Below are 17,179 nucleotides of genomic sequence, written 5' to 3'. Positions count from 1 at the left end.
CTTAAAAAAAAAAAAAAATTCAAGAACCCCTTATATATTTCCCTGCAGATTATTTTGAGATTAATAACTTAAAGCCAGTGTTTAATTTAAGATGCCATGCATTCCCATTGAACTAGGCAGAATTACCCAAACTCCTCATCCAAACTCCTCATTTGAATATAATCATATGGACAGAATTTTGCCTTATCCTCCTACAATTTCATAGCCTTAAGGCTTGAATTATGAGACACTTCACACACTCCTCTCCCTACTTCAAGCATCAAGTGCTTCCCAAAAACAAGCACCTTGTCTGGCTTGGAAAGGTCTAAAAGCTGCCTCTGCTATAAGGTCCCTTCCTTTCAATTACAGTGTTTTGCAACTAAGAGCATAGAACATTATCTGTTTGCAATTTAATTTTCCAGAACTATTTGTATTATTCCCCCCCAATGTTTACTCTGTCAGCAGCCACAGAATTGTTTCTGGGACTGAGCCACTGCTCAATAAGATGAGCTTGGGTTATGCTAAACTATCGAGGGAACAGCTGAAGTAGAAATAGAATTAATATATTCAGAAGAGCATTAATGGCAACGGTTAAAGCATAACACTTACCAACAAGTCTTAGAGCACTAGCTAGGCAAGGAAAGCACTTCTAGTTTGAGTTATCCGAACCTCTGTTAAAGTAGGGATCCCTACACTGCTCTTTTTAGGCTTCAGTCTCGTTATTAGCAAAGATGTATTCCTACATTGGAACAGACTGCTTTCTTCACAAACCATTTCCCTACTTTAATGAACTAAAACAAGTTTGTGAGATACTGGGCTACAGAGAACATAAAATAGCCAGATACATGTACTGTATACTTGCTGATTCAGATCACCATTTCAGAACTTTCCTATAAGACTGAGCCTGCATGAAAAGGGACATATCTGGGTAATTACTAGAAGTTTTCTTCTGTTTCATATCCACCAGTAAGGCACTGTGAAAAACTTTTTGTGATTTCACATTAAATAATCCCTCTGTACGGTTTATCTAGTGGCCTTTACACCAGCAGTGCAAGAGGAACTACCCTAAAGATCAGGGTGACAAAAAGAATGAACAGAAATAGCAAATGCATTTAAACTATATCAAGTTAATTTCCCTTTGTTTATACAGTTCATATTTTTAAAGTATTTCAGAAACACAATTCTCATGCCATGTTCCAAACCAGCTTACCTTTAGCAGGTTGTGAGAGAATGGCACGTAAGACAAAAGGCCCTTTCACAGAGCAAAAGGAACATACACCATTTCTACCAGCAAGACAAGACTTTTACACTAGAACATTACAGCACTACTGGTCACATACAGTTCCATTTCAGTTACAACTAAATTGTCCTCAGTGAAGAAACTTGATTCTTTGTTAATACACAGCATTTTAAAAATAATCCAACTTTGAGAAGCAGCTAATGATTCAAACTAAATTTGGTCAGTAGCATTCATATGATGGGAATCCTTGTTAAGCATACAATCTGAACAGCTAATACTTGCATTATTTTTGCAAACTCAACTATTTCATTTTCCCCAGCCAGCTGAATACAGTTCATCAAATCAACAGAAACAGTTGCATTAAGTGCAGCTAGAAAGCACAGTAAGTAGACTTTAGTGGCCAGACTGCCTAGAGCGACCATGAACTGACAACATTAAAAAACCAAAACCTAACCCACCAAAAAAATTCCCTATAATTCCCTCGTATTCACTAAGAAGCTGTTCAGATCTCATCTACTTAGGACATACTAGGCTGACACTTCACAGCTCCACGTTCCAGGATGTTTATCGGAAAGAAAACCGTGAAGCTTGTTAGCACAAACTGCTCCAATTTGTAAGTAACACCTACACAAAAACTGAAGTTTGAATCACTAACGCTGAGAAATGAATCGGGGGGGAGAGGGGGAGGGGGAAGGAAGGGAAGGGAAAAAGCTGGCAGGAAGCTGAACTGATGGACTGGTTATATCTGCTTGTTTCTCAAGTTCAGTATATTGTGACATACCAGTACCTGATGCTTCAGACTAAACTCAAGAATGACAAATTTCAGAGAATACATCAGGCAAGTACACAAGTTTGCAATTAATACTCCCTCACTGATAGCTCCCTGAGATGAAGGCATTCGACTACGCTTACCCTTTTTGTTCAGAATTTTGCACTGCCACGCAAACTTATTTCTTCTAGTTCGGCTTTATTTGGGATTCATAATGATTGCTATTAGGCTTATTGTAGTTCACTGCTTTCCTCTCTAGTCACAGTCTGACGCACACAATACATTGTTGAAAGATTTATTTCACAACTGGAATGCAGATTGCTGGCAATTATTGTTGCATATTCAGTTTGACTGTAGTGCTGCCCAGACTTGCCAGCTACCATGTTTATTACTGTAAGATAAACTCAAGGTAGAGCACTAAAGTGCCTTCCCTGTATGCACAGGGCTCCAAGAATCAAGCAGAAATCTACTTATCTAATGGTGTAATACAGGTATCATTTATACAAAGTGATCTTCTGACCAGACTACATGTAAGACAGAAGAAAGAAGTTGAATGGAATTCTGTATCTTCCAGGTGGCCTAAAGGTACCTGGCATGCATCCTTAGAACAACGAACACGGAATAAATGTTTCTCAGTCTCTGCATATCCAGCTCTCTTCATCAGCTGTCAAGCACCGCTTTCTGGTATGTGTGAAGCAGCACTTGCATATTCTCCTGTAACAGCTGACACAGGAGGTTTGCTCTGTGAAGCTAGGACTTTCCACTACAAATTGCAAAGGCCACAAAGCCATATACAAGTAAAACATTGTCCTTACATGCCACTTGGGCACCTTTTCTCTCCACTGGATTCAAACGAATGGTGAGATCAGGAGAACAGAAGCTACAAGCACAGTATGTGTAGATATAACAAATTAATGACCAACTGAAGAGGCTAGTTTTGGGTACGAGTAGTGAAAATGGGATAGCACAGGCTTCACCACAGACTATGCAAGCACAGAAACGATCTTGGGCAACCACACTGCATACCATAAAGAAATTAATCACTGTCGGTTATGGGCAAATACGGCCAGGCATAGCTTCCCTAAGTTAATGCTAGGGAGGGTATGCTTGCCCCTCTTTTAATTGCACCTTTTCAGTTCAGTGAGACACAAAGACCCATTACCATGTACATGGCACCAATAAAGTTAATCAGTTCTATGAAGCCTGTGCACATTGTTTAAACACACCAAACATCGGTTTAGGGAGGGGGAGGGTAGCCTTCTGTTGATTTCAAGTCCAGTCTTTAGCATGACAAAGCTAGGCTGGCTGCCACCCAACCCCATTCACTTTGAATAAATATTCAAAGTTTACAATCCTGCATAATATACTTTCTGCAACTGTTGTTTCTCATTAGTGAGCGTACAGTACATGCCTTCTCAGCAGAGGAGAGAATTCCTCTTCCAGAGACAGTGTGCCCACAAGGAAAACATTCCAGGGGGAGAACACATTCTTCGTGACCACTCAGCAAAGTAATCCCACTTAAGGAGACAGCTGTAGCTCAGAAAACTGCAGCCCATCCCTGCTGTTCAAGCTGTTTTGCTGGAAGACTTGTTTTCAGGAGGCATAATGGACTGCAAAAGTTCCGATCAGGCATGCAGAATTCCCTAGGGACATTGCATGAGAGGGGGAAGATGACCTTGGAAAATTTCAGCCTGTCCTTGTTATCTCAGGGTCACTTTTCATCCCTTTCCCAATATTCTGATTTAAGGCTAAAAAGGTATCTGCCAAGAACTCTGGGGCACTGAAGTGTAAGACAGCTCTTCCAATGCATAGTTCTATATCAATTAGCACTCCCTATCATCTTTGCCAACTCCAGGTTTCGTTTCATTGCAAGAGGGAACAAGGAATAAAACAATTATACCCAAATACAGAGAATAAAAATAAGGTTCTGGTTTGGTCTTTTAGAGACATGTATGTGGCCAACAAAGTCATCTTACAGGAGCAATTATTCTTGCTTACATTAACTGAAAACTTGCTTTGATCTTAGCATCAATAATACTCATTTTCTTCCAGCTCATATTGGAAAGAACCAAGAAACAGTGCAAATACATCTGGCAAACCATTTTTTAAAAAGGTTATTTTTACATTGCAGCAGGGAACCATGTTTCTCTAGACACTTACAGATCAACCTACTGTGCCTAAACTATGACTGTGTACAAACAGCCTTCTGCTCTATCTCCTATTTTTATTCTTGTTTCAAATAGTTCTGCTCCACCATTAACACCAGCTACAGGATGCCAGGCAAAAACCCTGGCAGAGAAATCTACCACCTTTACAGGGTCCAAGTTTGATTCTCAGCTATTCTAACTATACATAGGGATTCATCAAGTGGACCCACCTCTGTTTATGAAAGTGATCTTGGAGGTGGGAGGCAGGGAGAGATTGACTCTTTCTGGACATGAGACCAACAGCAATTTCTACACTGAAGGAAAAGCTACACAGTCTTAAGCTCCAGGATGTATGAAGAGGTTGAAAACAGCCTCACAGAGCATAAATATCAAGTTCAAGATGGTCTAAAAAACTTTGAAACATTCCAATCGTAACATTTCCCTATTGCGTTCAAGGTCTTTCACAGCTTCATGGCTCCTTACACAGCTATCTCTTATAACCAACGGTCTGAAGAAAGCCCCTGGTGCAGCAGAGCGCACAAGGAACACTTGCCTGGTCTGTATAGCTCAGCCTCAGGCTCATTTTCTGGTTGGCTTGTACCTTTCTGACCTGTGCTTTCTTCCCTAAATGTCAAATATATCAATCCCTAAAAAGGAACAGCATTAGGCATCTCTTATTTTAGAATTCAGCCAACCTTGCCCTCTTGTCTGGATCTCCTGAAGCACTGATTTTTGCATTAAAGGAGAAAAAAGGACTTGCCTTTCAATTTCAAATGAGTAAAACCAAGGGCACTTGAAGTAGGAACCTTGTCTGAACTCCTACAGTAACGGCTATATGGCATATAAATGTTCTCTATTCTGTCATTACAGGAAAGAACTTTTTTGGAAAAAAGAAAATTATCCCCTTCTGACAGGATAGCGACATACTATGACATTCCAAGGTCCCAATAAGAGGTGGCAAAATTTGTAATTTTCCAACAAAGTTTTGTTTCATGGCATAACAGCATAAAAAACAACAGGAGGAAGCACTGACCATAGAGTAACAGAACTGCTTCATGTATTTCCTCCATAACTAACAACATTCTCCACAACTATACACACTATGGTGCTGTGGCAGTGAGACACTGGAACAGGGTGCCCAGAGAAGTTGTGGGTGCCCCATCCCTGGAGGTGTTCAAGCCCAGGCTGGGTGGGGCTTTGAGAAACCTGGTCTAGTGGGAGATGTCCCTGCCCACGGCAGGGGGGGTGGAACTAGATGATCTTTAAGGTCCCTTCCAACCCAAGCCATTCTATGATATTCTTCTCCTTATCTACACAAGCAAGAGCTGAACCAGTTGTACTTTTTCCTGACAGAATTGGTATAATACAGTGTGGTTATATTTATCAGTTAAATCTACATCACGTTTTCAGAGCACTAAAGAACTAAAACCTACTAAAATCTAATAGTTCTGCCCTATAGGGAAAAACAATCTTTTTACATGGCAAATTCTAACTCCTGCTTTGTGGAGGAAGAAGATAAACTGACTGCACACATATATGCCAGTGCTATGCAGACAATATGTAGATACTTAATTTTTAGAAGTTACACCAGTTTGTCTAATAAATTGGCAATCCCTTTTTTAAAGAAAAATTATGACTAATACATCTTCCTCATCACATTTGTGTGTTCTCAAAAATGAGAATATTTCCCATCATATATTGCATTAAACTGCAAGCTCAAGTTCATCCACACGAAACTTTGACTTGTGAAAGGCCATTAAAACAATTCAGAATAATTTACTGCATAATGAAAGGTCAAAGACTTTAGTATCTGCTATAAACATTCATACCGCAATATAACCCAGACTATAAAAGCTAAGTGAACTGGTTTAAGTCACAAAACCTAAGTCACATTTTAAAGAGTTTTTTTTGCCTGTGGAGAAATATTATTTTGTACTTATGCTCCTCTACAAAAGAAAATTCCCTTTGTCAGTAAGCAGACACGTCCATTTGAAACATGACAGTTTCAAGTATTCAATTACTTAATTATTGTAGTCTACCATATACCTGTATCTACACTCCCACATCCATTTATTTAAACAATTCTGTGAAGTCTGAATACATTTTTACTTAATGTCAGAGAAAAACATCTCTATCTCTGAACAACAGAAATAAAGACATCTGAACAACATCTATGAACAACAGAATGTATTAAGTGGTATTCTGCTAAAAAATAAAATTCCATAATACAAAAAAAAAGTTTTTCTTGGACTACTTGAGATGCATTTACAAGCAAAACGTAACTAAAATTGTTTTCTAGGTAGTTATCTGCAATAATCAATTTATGAATTAAATTGCCTGTTTCTGGATACCTTCATCTGAAATCCACCCCTTCTGATCCATTCCACTAATTGAACACAGCGAAAAACACAGCCACCCACCCTCTCAAAAAACAGAAGAAAAAGGGCCAAAGAAAAATATCACTAAATTTCTCTACATTTCAAACTATGAATGACATGGCCAAAACAGAAGTCAAAGAGTATTTTTCTTCATCTACATAAAAAAAAAAAGCTGTCAAAACTCAATTTACCTCATCAACTAGTTCCAAGTGCTTAGCCAGGAACTTTCTCATCCAGTTCATTGATTTGACTACAGATCGACATTCAGTATTTGGTGCCAACTTCTTACATTTAAGCATCTTGTACTTGTTTGAATATGCCTAAGTCCAAAGACAGACTATCAATTTAAGAAAAAGAAACACTCTCAATGAAAATAAATTATTTTGAAAAAAGCATGAGTGCAAATTAATTTTATTGATTTGGAGCACAGCAAGACTGAAATCTCTTGCACTACATGGCAAGCAGTCCCTTACAAAAAGAGCCTACTCACTAAAAATTTACCTACAAACTGATACAACAGGTTTTTTAAGTCAAATTTGGAGAAAAAGACAGAAGGAACTGAAATAATTTTTTTTTATTGAAATTTTGCTGTAGGTTCTATTCAGTGTTTCCATTTTTTTTTCTTGGATATTTAAATCAACTCTAAGTACGTCAGTAAAACTAACTGGATTGAGTGTTGGCCACAAGTGACTTTAACCAAAGTCAAATCTGCACCTCCAAGGTAGATAAAAGAGCCTAAATTCAAGTGAACTAGTGAAGTCTTGACCTTAAAAGAAAAACACAGACTAATGTACTCTCATCACTACAAACAATAAAAAGGGAAGTAAACTATTACAAGAGTATGCTTGAAATCCTACATTTTAAACAGGAAGCTGCCCAACAGAAAAAAAAAATATATATCTGACTACACAGGACTGTCAAAGTTGAGCTGTAATATTTCTCTAAACTTCTCTTCTTGCAAGTTTGAATGCCTACTTTGCTTTCATTCAAATCAGAACTCCAGTTCTGTGTTGAGGCATATATCACAATGGATTTCCTGCTGAGACTCATTAACATGGTAGTTCTTGATGAATAGAAGTATTCATCAGTTAAGGAGACTTTATGATACAGATTTCCAAGTTAAGTTTCCCTCAACATATATTAATTATTAGCTTGAGTTTACTGAAATCACTCATCCATGTGGTTTTATTTACTACTCTCAGTAGAGTCAGCATACACGCATTAGAAGAAATTTAAATTTCTAGTCATGAAGACAAGCAGAATCCAAACCCTATGTACAAAAACTCTAGAGGCATAAATTTCATTAAGAGGTCATGGAGTCAAACCACAGTATGTAGAGTTATATTTCATTATACCTCTCTGCATCCAACAGCAATACATTTGTAATACTTATATAAGAAATAATTTGCAGCAGACAAGTATGCTAGATCAATTTTACAGTTTCCACTTTGCCATGTTTAAAAAGGACAAGACTTAGCAGTACTAACTCCTCAAGTACCGTAGAATGAAATCAATCCCAGTTCCATCACTGGAAAAGTGTAGACACTACTATTTCTTTAGGCTTTTTCGGATGCTCAGAAAGGCAACATATTGTACCAAACAGTAACAGGCCGAAGGGCCATTAACTGAAAACAGGGTCTAGTCCATTACGCTGAACATGACTGGGTTAGAGTGAGGTCAGAAGATTTTAAGCCACTGAAGTAGCCTAGGATTGCAAGAATTGGTGTTGAGATTATTACTTCAAGCACTCAGAACAAGTTCTCACAGCCACTAAAGAAAAAAGTGAAGCGGATAAAAGATAATTAAGACAAACTTGTAAATGGATGCATTTTATTTAGTTGGACAACACCCATTTGCATTAGCTTCCAGGGCAGAAGTTGCATTTGTGTTTTTGTCTCATCATACTCTATTTAAATCAGGTTGCTAGTTTCCATCTCTTTCTACACTAGGAAACTCAATTAGAACCATGGTGTGCTTAAACTGAAAAGAAATTTAAGGTACAAGGTCACCAAGCCACCATTAAGCTAGAGCAATTGCCAGCAAAAACAATGCCGCTGTAGGCAATCCTATGCTATTATAGTTTTGTTCCAACCCACAGAAGACTTAATGTCAGACACACAGTTTCTCTACTTAACATGCAAACAGCTGTGCCTCAATTATAAACTAAGGAAACAAAGACTAATAAGATATTTATATGAGAAATCAAAGATAAAAATGGATGTTAGAGGGCACAGAGTGCATTACTAAATCAAACAAACAAAACCATATTAAATCATACACTCAGGATTAAAGTTTTGGACACCTTTTAGTAGATGTGCACACTAACTCGTGGCCTCTAAAATACACTTTAGTCATCAGTTAACTTCAGCACATTACCCAGTAATCTGAAGTTACCACACAAGAAAGCAGATGTAGTACACAGGGGCGGGGGATAAGACACCCTTAACTTTGACTTCCTCTTTCAGTAAACCTTGCATTAACCAGACGGGTTGTTGCACCTCCATTGGGCCCACATATAATCTCACCCTATTATAGTCAAACCAAGTCATAAGTGACATAAATCTGGGCAAGACCTAGGCCTAGGGATGAAGGTAGAAGCAGAAGATTCAGCTCAGAAATCACAATACCTATGACGTGTCCTGTCCCATCTGTTCAGTATCCTGGAGATTAACAGAACTAAACCTGAATTTTTGGGTGCAGACAGACTAATCTCCCAGTACAACTGAAGTATATTTTCATGTATTTAGTAGCCATACCAATATACACACGCTCCCTTGTACCCGCACATGAATAGCCTGACAGAGGACTAACCTGTGAATTATTAGTTATTATAAACACTTAGTACATTATTTTTAAAGACCTGCCAAGACAATAATGGTTCAAGTTTTCAAGATGTTTTTTTGCAGTGGTAAATTTAAGCCTCAGCATTTGTAGTAGAAATATCTGCAGTGCCAAGAAGTGTTACAAAAGGATTTAAGCACCTGTGGCATCTGACTCCACCAGACAGTTTTCAACTCAAATACGAGTATTAGAGCTACCATCCACTACACAGTTTGAACACTCTCCAACATTTTTCATAATAGCAAAATGATGTGCTGGACAACACAGATTATTTCAGCTTCCTAAGTGAGAAATTCTTCGAATCTCTTTTCTACAACTTTATGGGACAATTAATTTTATTTTTTATTATTATTACTCATTCGCTATTGATTCACTTAAAAGATTATGGTGTAGCGCTCTCAGCCTATTTGTCTTCTTAAAATGTTCTAAAGCATATCAAATTCCACCTAGAGGAAATAATGAAAAAAAGTTTATTCTGTCTTTTTATCTTCAGATGAAAATATCATCCTGGTAGTTCTTTTCTTACAAGAATAACTTGAAAGAAAAAAAAAAATCCCAGAACCATGGTAGGAATATCCTAACAATCTATGCAAACAAAGACCAATAAAAGGCCTCCAGTTTCTACATCCATTCTTCCAGTTCAGACAGGACCTGACTATTTAGTCTTCCTGTATATAGAGAAACAGCCACACGCTACCCAGCAGAGCAAACTTTGAGGTGGAAGTGTCTTCTCCGGAGAACTTCAAAAATCAGATCTTGGCTATACAAGTCAAGCATCCAATAGATAACATCATATTACAAAGAGAACTACATAACTCACCAGCTTGGTGCTGGTAATACTCACTTTGAGGTTCCAGGACAGTAAATATGAGAAGTTCAGACCCCCATTTCTATCCACTACTACTTAGTTACTGAAAATTTTGCCTGTCCACCTCTAGAAAGACAGTGCACGCACTATGAATAAGTGCAACAAATAAAGCTATCAAGAATGAGAACACGTCAATTTAAACAGTTCCACCTGACATACAGCTTCACAGAACTGTTGCGTGATTTCACTCTAGTTATTTTTACAAGGTCAGATTAGCAGCACAATCTTGTGTTTATACAGTTTTGACAATTGTGATTAACAACTTCAAAACTCTTTTGTGCTAAAGGCAGCTCCACTTACATTTATCAATTGCTTCCCCCTCATCACAACTTTCTAGTTAACAAAAATATTTGCTTATCTCATTTAAACTTTGGGAGAAAGCACTACAGTTGCAGACAGTGCATCTGTGAGTCAATACATATCTGCACCCTGATTTGCCATTTTTACTGGAACGCCGCGGATAAGTGAACTTAGTCACATTGTTACCTAGTGACTAATTTCAAAAGCATCTTTACACAAGCAGTAACTGATTAGACCGCTGTTACTTTGGAGTTAAAACTTTACCGTATCTAGGCTTATGGACAGGAGATGTATATGAGTTAAGAACATGTAATTTAATCTTTCAAGCCATGGTTCAACAGCCTCCATGCAAATTATCTTATATTTCTTTATAGCATAGGGCAGAGGCACAGAAATCATAGTCTGCAGGCCAAAGTCCTGCAGACTCTCTTCAAGTTTGAAGCACAAATTTCTTATGCAGTACTCAAAAGATTAGCCTGTTTAGGACAGGCTCACTTAGAAAAATGCTTAGGTTCTTAGTCCACTCTGATGGAGTGCAGCTCAGGACATCATGACATAGGATACAGAAGAAAAACCTATGGAAGAAGAAAGATGAAGAGCACAAATGGTGTGCCAAGAGAAAATAGAAGGAAAGAAACCATAAAGAGGAGAAAAAAAGGAATTTAACAGCCACTGCACTAAGTACTTCCCAACCAATGCAGTTTACTTCTAAAAATTCCCACTTTATTACCAGAAGCATGATATTGCTTTAAAACTCCTTTCACCCTGTGTTTAGGCAAATTAGGAGCAATCCTTATTAAACCCACTGGGTACACACCACCCTCGGGGGCTATGAAACTTACTTTCCACACCTACTGGAGACAGACTGGTAACGCTATCACTAAAAGCCGGAGAACTTTTCCTACTCGGTTGGAGGTGATGCCCGAAAGCACAAGCTATCTGCAAGAGTTTTCACTGCAAGCTTCATCTTGCCCTGTCACTCCCTCCTCCCTCTCTCCTGGCTTCACTGTACAGACCAAACCGAACGAGGAAGTTGAGATCTGAGGGCGGAAGCCAAGCCCATTGCAATGTCTGCAGGAGGACTGTCAGCCTGTGACTCAGGCTACAGCCCTGACAGCTGCCAAACGGTCCTATTTTCCCCTACCCGTTACTTCCAAAGGACGGACACTTGAACGCGAGGGGGGATGGAAAGGAGGGAGCCGCACGGGAGGAAGGGGAGAGAGGACGGTCCGCTGAAAAAGAGCGCGAATAACGCCACCCCACCTCCGAGGCGGCCAGTTAGCAGGGCGTGAAGGGAGAAGAGAGGCAACTCCCTGGGCATAATGCAACCGTACGGCACAGCGGCACACACACCCCCGAAAGACGGGGGGGGGGGAGGGGAACGGGACGACGGGGACAGGGACGGACGGACGGGGAACACTCCGGGCACGGCAGGTCGGTGCCCAGCCGGGCTGCCTCCCGCCCAGCTCCACGAGGAAGGCGGAGGAGGGCGGCGGGAGAACGGCACCCTCTCGCCCGGCCGGACAAAGAGGCGCGAAACCCGCGAAAGGGAGAAGCGCGGCGCCAAGGGGGGGGACGGGACGGAACACAAACCGGGGTCACCCGCACCCACCGCCCCACCCGACCAGCTTCACCTGAGCCCAGCTACGGCGGAGGGAGGGAAACGCCGCGGCGGCGGCTGCGCTCCTCGCGGCGAGAGAGTGGCGTCCTCAGGCTGCCGGCTCCTCCCGCAGGCACCGCGACCGCCTCTCGCTCACCGGCACTGCGAGGAGCCCGGCCGGGAGGAGCCTCCGCGGCCCAGCAACGCCACCGGCCCGCCCCCACCGCCCCCTCGCCGCACCGCCAGCCAATTGGCGACGCCGGCTCCGGAGAGCTGACAGTCGCAGCCGCCAATAGGAGCCGGCCGCAGGGCGGAGGCGAGCCGTTTGAGGAAGCGGCTGAGCCGTTGAGGAAGGGGGCGGTGCCTTTAGTAACGCCCGGGCGCGCGCGGAGCTCAGCCCCTCGACGGGCCGGGCTCAGCCCAACCCAGCCCCACGGCCGCTCGGGTGGGGCGCAGGGCAGGCCGGCAGCGGCCGCCGAGGGGCTCGGGAGGGGCGGGCGGCGCGCCCCGGCCTCCCCGCCCGGCCGCGGGGCCGGGCCGAGCTCCCCCCTCGCCGTTGCCTTCCACCCGGTTCGAGCCGTGCCAAGCCGCTCCCACAACCCACCGCGCCAGGCCGTGCCAGGCCAGCCCCACCCCACAATGCCCCGCGCCGGGCGGGCACCGGCGGCCTCGCTGGCACTTGGGAGGGCCTCGGGTTTGCCGGCGTTAAACGCCCGGTCCCAGCGTGTCGCCGGGGCCGGGAGAAGGGAACTTGGGGTCAGCCTCCAGTAGTAGGGTGATGGGCTGCGGCCCTGTCTCCCAGAGGCTGTATAAGAAGTCCTCGGAAATGGGGGGGCGGGGGGGGGAACACAACCCCACCGGGTCAAGGAGTCCCCACCCAACCCTGTGGTCTTACAGTGCAAAATAACGGCTATAAGAAGATACAAGTCAGAATTTCGTTTTATCTGATAAAGGAACAGAACTGAGCCAAGCAGAAGCATCCGCGTAAGCAGCGCCTGATGCTGTTGCAGTGCTTGAACAGTCAGTCCATATGTTAAAGGAGGCTCAAAATGGATTAAAATAAGCATGCCAAAACAGTAGAGGTGCGAAAAGGCAGAGGTGATGTAATTCTGCCTCTTCGCATTTACTACAGCATTCTTCAAGGACGAACTTCAGGACGAGTAAAAGGAGGAAGTAGTAGCCAAGATGCAAGACAAAGAGTACAACATATATGAAGGCCATATGTCAGATCCAGCTATGCAGATGAGGCTTATTGCACACTTTACAAGCATGCAGAAATACAAGGCACCCTCCCTTCGGGGCTTTCCACTTTCTGCAAGGAGGGCAGATTTGCAGATGTAGGTGCCAGTGACAGAAAATGCAAGGTGAAGTTTACCAATGGCAATCTCAAAAGTGGAAGAGGCAAATGAAGTTAAAGAGGCTTGAATAAAGAGAGAAGTTAGCAAAGAAGTGTCTCGAGTAAGCATCTCTTGTCCAAGTGAAACACTTCAGGCTTAGAAAGATTCACTACAGCAGTCTAGAAACAATGCTAGACCTTTGTGTCTCAAGACACAAAAGGCAGTGGGAGAAATTACTGAAAGGTTTATACAGTTGAGTATCTGGGATACAGAGGTGTCATTGTTAAAAGCAGAGATGAGAAATGTAAGTACAGGTACAAAATAAAAATGAGAATATAATTTGGCAGTGAGAAGGGAACATAGAGGACAGGTCTTCAGTAGTACATCAAGGCAGAAAATGAAAGGAAACTGGAATTGCGACAACCAAAGGTACCTACATAACCAGAACTCTTAGACGGTGCAACAATCTGGAGTATCCAGTGACTCATTTTGATCCATGAAAAAATGTGACCAACATATGGAAAGGGTATTGTTGAACAACAGGGTTTGAAGTTCTCCCACAAAAATGAAGCAGAATGAAAATAGTGGAGGTAACTACATATATCAAAAGTTTTTTAAGAACAGAAGAGGCTGTCTCTTCAGCCAAGTGGCTGAGAAAGGAAAGCGAAGGAAAGCAGTCAGTATCAAGTCTAAATAAAGCTTTTAAAGGAGAAAAATAACAGATCTTAGCTGGGAAAGCAAATACAAAAGTCAGAATGAACTGACAGCAGTAGTAATGTGGGAGATAAAAGATACTGACTGCAAGCATGAAATGCAGGCATAAAAAGGCTGCCACAAAGTCATTTTTGAAGACCATATGATACTGGGCATTTTAAATTCTTCGATTCTTTTCTGACTCATACTTTCATATGTACCCCACTCTTCCTGATGCTAAGATTTAAGTCTAGGGTCAGGCTGAACTGTCTTTTTAAGGTTTGGCTTTTTTTTTTTTTTTTTTTTTCATTTGAGAACTTGGCCCCCACATCTGTTTAATCAATAGCAAAACTTTCTTGACAACTTCAGCAGTAAAGCATCAAAACTGAGTTCAGAGCAAAGATTGCTGCAAGAATACACTGTCCTTTCCCTTAACAAAAAGTGTATCCCACTTCTTTTGAAAACTCTATGTATTTCCCTCATGGTCAGATTTGTAGATGTGTGGTAGTTGAGGTAAGTCAGATTTGAAATGTGTATTTTCCATAGCTTGATTACTTTGAAAATAAGTGCAAATGGTTGTTGTGTTGGTGGCAGGAAGTTGCCCAGGAAAGGAGACACGCCTCAGAGAGAAACGAGTATGACTAAAAAAAGCTATCATATTAATTTTATACATCTGTTACTTTCTACAAATTTACAGGATGTTTATTTGGATCCTTCTGATCAACTTCACTCACGTCTTCCATCAATGTTTGCAAGCCAGCATCCTTTGGAAGAACAAACCCATAATGGTCATTCAATTCTGAAAACACCAATTCAACAGCAGACAGATTTACCAGGTTGGTGGGAGTAAATTAATGGTACTGTAATATTTCTAGAAGGAAAAAAAAATCTACTACACAGTGAGCACCCAGAGATGCCTCTTCAATTTGCCAGCCTCAACAGCAGACCAAACAAATGCCCACTATGTTGAAATGCACTGGTCTAATCCAAGACAATTGGGCTTAAGTTTGTTGGCAAACAGCAGTCCCTGGGAGAAGCCTGCACTTCTGTGATCAACAATAAACGCAGGGATGTTTGATTTCTATATCTGACAAAAAGGTAAAGTGGCTAAATTCATTTTGGTGAATAACTTCCAATGCTTTGCAAGGCAGAAGAAATCTCTCTAGTTTCTTATTGACAAGCTTGAGAGAGTGAAACAAGAAGAGTGACAGAGACCAAAGGTGTTTACTTCATTGGAGAAGTCACATTGCTAAATGCTAACCACAGTGGCTTTAGACAGGAACCGCACGTGTACAGATCTGCAGAATGTCACAATCTGGTATTGCTAAGAAGCCTGAGCTCTGCTTTTGCAAAAGCCTGAAACATTGGTAGTTTCAGTGCAGATTCATAATTAGAGTTTCTCAAAAAAAGCAACTCTGCAGTAGCTTTAATATGTACACCCATGCAAAGCAGCAGCTATAAATGCAGATGAGAACTTCAAGGGTTTTCATGTACTGTAACAGAAGTAAATGGCTCTTTGGAGGTGGGTCTGTAGAAGAAAACCACACAGCTGTGGACTGCATGCCTATGTCCCCTGAACAACCTGAAATTTGCCTGCAGTTTAGGCACCATCTCTTAGCACATAACTTCCTTTTCCCCTTATAGCAATTCTTTATTGTTCTGCTCCCATAACAAATGCCAAATCCAAACTGGGAGAGTACAGAAAGTAGAAAACCATGAACTTAAGATGCGGAAGGAGTGAAAGCAAGCAATATTTCCACTGGGGAGTCAGAGCTTACAAATTTAGTGACTAACCTTTTAAGTCCTAGTTCTAGCTCTCTTCATCCAAATTCTACCAGGAGCAGCTGACATAAATGAGCTGCGCTGGACCACAGTAAGGGAAATGTGGCTCGGTAACCTGTCTCAAAAGCAGCCCATCGCAGATGTTAGGAGGAGAGTAGCCCTTTTCTAATAGAATTATGTTACCCTTAGCATGACTACCCAACTTCTGGCATGTCCGTGGAAATGGTGCAGCTTAACTGGCCCATTTTCATAAGTTGGGGTGTGATACCCTCTTCATCAGCGAAGGTGGTTTAAGATATTGTTTGTTCCCCAACTAGCCATTCATTCCTAGTGCTGTGCCATAGCTTACCGCTGCTCCAGTGGTGCTGATGCAGATGTTTCAAAAGCCTTACTGTAAACTGGATCACTGAAGTAGAGTTAAAAAAGAAGGTTAAGAAAAAAGATCAGTTCACTGATCTAGTTTATAGGCCCACAGAGAGATGCATCAACACAACTGAAGGGATTAAACTGAGGCACTGTGACAGGAGTCTTTCAAATTCACTTTGCTGATGGAGAAAATTTAAGAGGGAACTCTACCTGCACCCCAAGACTGGGGAGAAGCTGTACCTGCCATACTGTAGCAGTTAAAACAGTTATTCTACTTTTCACCTCTCCCCAACCCTCCACCCACGCAGTCCCACGTGAACAACCTGCTGAACTCCTGCTCCCTCATTGTGGTTCTTGCTTCAGCTTTACTAAAAGAGGAACATGGTTTTACTTTCTTAACACATCAATGACAAGATCTGCAGCTGGAAAACAAAGCATTTACAACATCTTTGCTCATCTGGGATACCATTCACAGGCATAAATCTCTACCCATTGGTTATGTAGCACAGTAAGTATATTTATCTTGTGCCAGAGTCCCTCCTTTCAATAAAACAGGAGTGACGCCATTTTGTAGAAAAGGCCTTTATTGGGGAAGCAGGTTATCAAACAGCTGTGCATTGACTGAAGTCATAGAAGTATCCTCAGAAACACACCTAAATGAAAACTTCTGTCTTAGGCAGAGGAAAACTCTTCTTGGAGCTTGTGAGTTCCTCCAAACCCTGAGATGGGATTACAACTGTATTATGCATGGTTAGAGATGCCACATTCCTGATCTGGCAATACCAAGAATAATGGCCCAGAGCTCTTTACTTGCAAAGAATTCTGATATAATCACCTCTACCATGTAAATGCAAGCACAATGCTAAGCAACAGGCGTTT

General features: G+C 41.6%; 1 protein-coding gene across 1 annotated transcript in view; it reads right to left on the bottom strand.

The window, feature by feature from the left end:
• Positions 1–12,254, bottom strand: part of MYH9 (myosin heavy chain 9) — a 71,910-nt gene extending 59,656 nt beyond the window's left edge. The window contains exon 1 of the mRNA XM_082480931.1: positions 12,157–12,254. The gene's annotated coding sequence lies outside the window, so the exon portion shown is untranslated. The remainder of the gene's footprint in view (positions 1–12,156) is intronic.
• Between the last annotated feature and the right edge of the window lie 4,925 nt (positions 12,255–17,179).

The sequence above is a fragment of the Vanellus vanellus genome (assembly GCF_965231255.1).
Source record: "Vanellus vanellus genome assembly, chromosome: 1".
In the NCBI taxonomy this organism is placed as follows: Eukaryota; Metazoa; Chordata; class Aves; order Charadriiformes; family Charadriidae; genus Vanellus; species Vanellus vanellus.
This window is presented reverse-complemented; position numbering and strand designations above follow the sequence as displayed.